Here is a 6,790-nt window from a genome sequence, read left to right on the forward strand (position 1 = left end):
TCTGAGTAGCGCAGTGAACAAAGGTGTCTGTGAGTACAGATCCATTATTCATTGATTGTGGTGTCTGAGGGAGATCGGGTCGTAAAGCGGATTTTGGGGATATTGGCAATGATAAATCAAACTCTTCAGTTCAGAAGTTGGTCCGAATTTGCATTAAACTTTGGTGAGGCTCAACTTGGAGTATTGTGTGGAGCTCCGATCAACTATCTGCACAAAAGCATCGCTGAGATTGACGGAGTACACATGAAATTTACAACGACATGGTCAAGACTTGAAGATCTGATTCACAGGGAATGTTTGAAGAGGTTAAGACATTCCTTTTTCTTACCTCGAGCGCTGCAGAATTTGTGGAGATTTCGTAGAGGCGTACTAAATTATGAGGAGGAAATGGAAACAGGCATTGGTCATTCTTTGGGTGAGAGTAGAACTATCTGTCATATATTAAGGTTGAAAAGTGAAATATTTAAGGAAAACCTGATGAGGAGCTTTATTCAGAGGCTGGGATGGGGGTGCAACTGGCTGCCAGCGAAAGGGGTAGACGTACTTTTGACGTAACATTTAAGACAAATTTGGGTAAGTACATGACTGGAGGGGTATGGAAGTCCAGGCAGAAGTAGACACGAACTGGATGGGTCCTGCTTTCTGTGCTGTACTGCACAATTTCTCTGACCCTCTAAAATACATTTAATAAACATTGAATGAATTGTATGTGATGCCCCACGAAGAGCTAAGTGTGTGACGCAATGTCACAATGAGTAAAAATAGACCGAAGCAAACATGGATTGTTTGTTCACTGTCCTGTAGCTAATGCAACTAAAAAGGAGGGGGTCATTAATTGGCTTAAGGTACATTCCTCCTGGTGTTTAAGGGCTTGTTGAATGAGTACATCTAGACAGTTGGCACTTTCCGTACAACTGATCGCCGCTTCTGACAGTAAATGGGATAGTCAGCAATTTATTATCTTGTCCGCATTTACTATCCTGTACTGGCCGTCGTTTCTCTTCCAGGTAAGGTCGCTGAAATGCGGAGATGTGAGACACACTGTAGCCCTTAAATTGTGCGCTTTAATTCAGTGCGGTCGTGATTTCCTATTGAATTATTTTACATCAACTTACCCAGGAAATATTGAAAATAGAAGCACGTTTCATTGTGTTTTTAAAAAAGAAACATTATTTACATGACCCTAATGTATTTCTGGTATTTTGTTTGCTTTAATGTACTTTATCATAATCTGAAAAAATTGTGTTGTTGGTGTAATGAACTCCACGACATTTGGCGCTGGTATTAAACCTAATTTTGGTTCAGAATCTATAGCTAAGTGAATGTGTTTGATTCATGATGTCCTCTAACAGGAATAGTCATGGTGGCTCTACCCTGCATTCCGCTTAATGTTGTGTTCTGTCATTGGTGTTGGGACCGAACCTTTTCACGTTATGTGTCAATGATTTGGATGAAGGAATAGATGGCTTTATGGACATTTTTGCGGAAGTTACGAGGAAAGGTGGTGGGGCAAATAGTGCTAAGGGAGCGGGGTGTATGCAGAAGGAATTTGACAGATTGGGTCAATGGACAGCAATGTGCCCGGTGAAGGTTAGTGAAGCGAAATGCATAGAAGGAATAAAGGAGTAGATAATGGTCTATATGGGGAGGGCATTCAAAAATCAGAGGTGAAAACGGACCTGGGAGACCTAGATTAGGATATTCTTAAGGTCAAACTTCAGAATGAGTCACTATTCAAGAATGTACATGCAACGTTAGCATTCATTTCCTGAGAACTAGAACGCAAGCGCAAGGATGTAACATTGACACATTATAAGGCATTCATCAGAATGCATGGAGTATTATGCGAAGCTTTGAGTCCCTGATCGAAGAGAAGATGCGCTGGCATTGGGGAAAGTCCAGAGAATGTTTAGGAGATTGATCCCAGGTATAAAAGGGCTAACATATAAGGAATGTTCGGTAGATCTGGGACTGTACACATTGGGTTTACAAAAATTTGATTGATGTCATTAAAGTATATCGAATATTGAAAGGTCAACAGTGTGTGGATCTGGAGAGGATGTTTCCGATAGTGGGGGTGTCTCGGACTAGAAGTCCCAGCTTCAGCACAGAGGACATCAAATTTAAACAAAGATTAGGGGGGAAAATCGCCAGTGCCTGGAGAATCTCTAGAGTACCTTGGCATGGGTGACTGTGCAGTCCAAGACTTTGGTATACTTCATCTGGGGCATGACAAATTATTGAGTAATCAGGGCGTCAAAGGTTACCGGGAGAAGGCATAAGAATGGGGTTGAGGAATATTAGAGACAGTCATAATGGAATGGCGGAGCAGACTCCGTGGGCCAAATGGTCTACTTCTCCTTCTATTTTTTATGGTCTTACATTCTTCTTTTCCACAATGTTTCTGTAATGGGCATACTACCGCAATAGCGCTTTGCTATCTCTTTTCTCAATGCTTTCAATTCGCTTTGCCCCAGTCATTACCTTTCTGCTGCCTTGCTTGTCTGCTGAAGGTAATCCGACTGACTTCTGCATCACCTTCCTGCTTCCTTCGCCTCCCTTGCCCTGCTGAACCCATCCACAGGTCAACGTAATCGTAGCATAGCAAACCCCGGGTTATGCCCCTCTACCGTACAGGTGCAAGCTGACCTTCTTGTGCAGATGACTCGTAGAGTAAAGAGATGCCAATATTTAACAAAAAAAACTGTCTTTGCCTGCTTTCCACATTTTTCAGCCATAGATTCATCGGCCAACCTCAACTCTGAACTTCTCTAGCAAAAGACACTCCTCTTAATCCAGATAAATTGAATGTTTTCATTAGCACTTACGCAGCCTGATACTAATTTCTTTCCTGGCTCATTATTTTCACTCCTAGGTACTTTGGACCTTTCTCTACCTGAGCCTTTTGTCCAATCGTGTACAACCTGTCCCCACTGAATGCGGAGAAAGAACACGAGAGCATCATAAATCAACACCAGAGAGAAGGGCATGGAGCCAGGAGAGTTAATGAAGGATGTCTCAACCGACCTGATCCAAGTATACCCTGTTGTCTGTTCTCTACTTGATAAAACCATCGGAGGTCGAGCCACTTTCCTTCTTGTCCATTGTCATCACGGCGTGAAACCGGCGAGGGCTCAGTTGCTTGTTGTTGAAGGCGTGTCAGATTAATCGATCACCAACATCTCAGCTCAGTGAGCGCAGGCGTACTCGTACCGGCGGCCAGTTCGCTCAGAGGCGCGATCTGGCGTACCAGACTTAGCATGCAAATAAAGTCACGCTGAGCACTCGAGACCCATTAAACAATGACTCTTTTTCTTTTGTCTCAGTTAATTTAGTGGCGATTTTGATCCTGTCTCGCAGAAATTGTGGGCTCTCCAAATGTCTCACTCGCTACCTTGTGGCCATGGCGGCAGCTGATCTGATGGTCGTTCTCTTTGGTGTTGTATTGTATAAAATCAATACTCTCTATTTGTATGCTGTCATCATGATGAAATCTTGGCTGCGAGCTCTGGGACTTAGTCTGGGGACTGCAACATTGGATCGTTCCGTTTGGCTAACGGTCACTTTCACTTTCTATCGCTACGTCGCGATCTGCCTTCCGGAGCTGCGGCCGCGATGTTGTTCGGAGAGAACAGCGACCGTGGCGATCGTGGCGGTGATCACAGGTAGCTGTGTTCAGCAATTTTCCTTTTACTTTGCAGGAGAGTCAGGGAAACCCAAACTCGAGTACTATACATCATCCCTGTGGCGGAGCTACGGGATATTTGACACCATCATGACCCCATTATTACCAATTGGTTTAATTCTGCTGTTCAATGTTTTAACAACCAGATCTATTAAAGCAGCGAATATGGTTCGTCGTGGACTTCGGAGCAATACTGTCAACAAAATTGATCCAGAGGTTCAGAAACGGAGACAGTCAATGGTTATGTTGTTCACTCTATATGCAAATTTCATATTATTGTGGCTAACCAATATTGTACACTCCATGACCTGGGCAGAAGTAAACATGATTTCCACAGACAAATATTACAATACGCCTACATTTATCCTACAAGAGTTTGCGTACATGTTAATATCTCTTAGTTCCTGCACCAACACGTGTATCTATGGCCTGACACAAAGGAAATTCAGGGAGGAGTTGAAAAATGGGGCAAAATATCTGTTTACATTAAATGGGAAGCTTTGTAAATAAAATGTAAATCTAATTATCCCTAATTGTGTTTTGCGTTAAATATGAAGGATATTTTATTTTGTATCGTGTCTCATTGGAATTCCTCCTAGTTAAAACGCCGAATTTAAAAAAAAAAAAATAAAATTGCTGATTTTTGAACGGGCACAATATGTCTTTAAGGAGTGGGAAGAACTTGTCTCAACCTCGTGATAAAGGCAACGGAAAAGGAAAGATGCAAAAGGATACATCTGATGAAATGCTGTCGTGGGCGGAAGATATGGTTCGGACACTGAATTCAATTAGAGACTAACTGGAAAAGAACAGTAATGAACTGATATATTTCTGGGAAAACAAAGATCTGGAAACACTAATGCTTTTTTTTTTGCTTTTTTCAAAAAAAAATCTGTTGATTTGTTGTTAAACACTATGCTTGGTTTCTCTAGGTATTATATTTTAGAACTTAATAACTGTTTATTTTTTAAATTTCTTTTCAATGTATTAGTATGTTTTACGAAATAGAATATTATAGCGTTTTATAACTGAATTTAAAGCTTTTTTAGTGGATCTAGCGTTAATTTCCTTTTTAAGATTTTTTTTTCGTTTCCTCTTTGTTTAAAAAAAATAAATACAATCATGGGATAGTTTGTAGATTCTGGAATATAAACACTTTTCCCTATTGAGACTTTCTCGTTTCCCTTACAAGGTCAGTGGATTTCATTTTTTTTTAACTAAGGGGCGGGGTAGAGATCCTTGAACGGTAAATTTTCCTTGAAAGGACAGTGCAGTCCTTGACTTCGTTTTTTCTGTCATAGGGAGCCTACTTTCTTTCTGAGCTGTGGGGCGGGGGGGAGTTAGTTTTTTTTTCCCCATTGGGTGGTTCCGGAGCATGCGTGTTTTCTATGTGGTTGTATTCTTCATCGTCGCCATTTCTGCTCATCCCGTATTGGTATGTGCTCTGCGCATGTGTAAAGTAGAATAAAATTATAGCATGGTATTTGGACAGATTAATGTAATAAGCTGGAATGTACGTGGTAGGAATCATCCTATCAAACGAAAAAAGACATAACATTGTTAATCGATTACAGCCTGATATAATTTTTGCCCAAGAGACTTATATCAGGGCGGGACATCACGACAGATTTTTTTAGATCGTGGAATGATTTACAGTTTCACTCTACTTCTCAAAGTAAAACGAAATGGGTGTCTATTTTTATTAAATCTAATATGTTGTTCCTTCTTGAGGGTATTAAGTCAGATACTAATGGTATATTTTTAATTGTTAAGGCAGTAATTTGTAATAGAAAAGTTGTTTTGGTCAACTTGTATGGTCCTAATCTTGTTTTGTAAAAAGGTATTTGCTCTATTGCCTGATTTAAATGATTATACATTGATAATGGGCGAGGATTTTAACTGTTGTTTAAACCTCTGAATTGACAAGAGCTCAACCAGTCAGCGACTTCCAAATCGCACTGCGTCACTTATTAATTCCTTTTTGACTGATTTTGGATTGATTGAACTTTGGAGATATTTACGCCCTGATGACATAGAATATTGTTTTCTTCACATGTTTATCCCTGCCCGCCCGCCTTGGCACCTATCTCAAACATTATTGTAAAATTCTGAATTTGTTAGTTTTATTGAAACCAAGATAAAAGATTTAAAAAAAAACTTTTTAACGATATCGGAGTTATGTCTAAATTAATCATATGGGATACATTTAAGTCAGTTTTACGTTTTCAGAACATCATGAGACCGGAGGCCTAGGGAGAAAGAAAGGGGAAGAGGAGCACCAGAGGGAGATGGAGAACAGGCAGAGTGATGGGCAGACAGAGAAACAAAAGGGGAAAGGGGGAAAGTGAAATTTGATAAGATTTCAAAACAAATTAAAGATTTAGATAATAATTATGCGATTTCCCCTAATATTGACTTATTTAAACAAAGGGTGGAACTTCAATCACAATATAATTTATTATTAACTCATCCTATTGAAGGCTACTTGCTTAAGCTAAAATAAAATTTATGTGTTTGGAGATAAAAAATAACAAACGGCTTGCATCTCAATTAAAACCGGCCAGAGCCAAAAGGCAAATTTTGAAAATCCGTAGGAAAGATGGCACGCTGGCTAGGGATTATAAAGAACTTAATGAAATTTTTTCAAGATTCTTATACCGAGCTTTACAAATCACTATTTCCAGTGGATTCTTCAAAAATGATTTTTTTTAAACGAAGGATTGCTTTTCCTCAAATTTCTGTTGAGGATCAAAAAAAAAAAAATCTTGATGCCAAAATTACTGAAGCAGAAACTCATAAAGCTATTTTTTCAATCCAATCTGTAAGGCCGCTGGACTTAATGGCTACCCTGTAAAATTCTATAAAAAAATTGGAAAATTCCTTTCTCCGTTGGAAATGTTGGAAATGGTTAAGGACTCTTTTGTGCAAGGTGATTTACCTATACACTTCATGACGCTTCTATTTCTTTATTTTTTAAAAGGATAATGATCCTACTGATTGTGCCTCATATATACTTATTCCATTATTGAATGTTGTTGCTAAGAGCGTGTCAAAGATAATAGCCAATTGGTTTTGGAAAATAATTTGGGTAAAATTCTTCTTAAA

Source organism: Hypanus sabinus, unplaced genomic scaffold (assembly GCF_030144855.1).
Source record: "Hypanus sabinus isolate sHypSab1 unplaced genomic scaffold, sHypSab1.hap1 scaffold_667, whole genome shotgun sequence".
Taxonomy (NCBI): domain Eukaryota; kingdom Metazoa; phylum Chordata; class Chondrichthyes; order Myliobatiformes; family Dasyatidae; genus Hypanus; species Hypanus sabinus.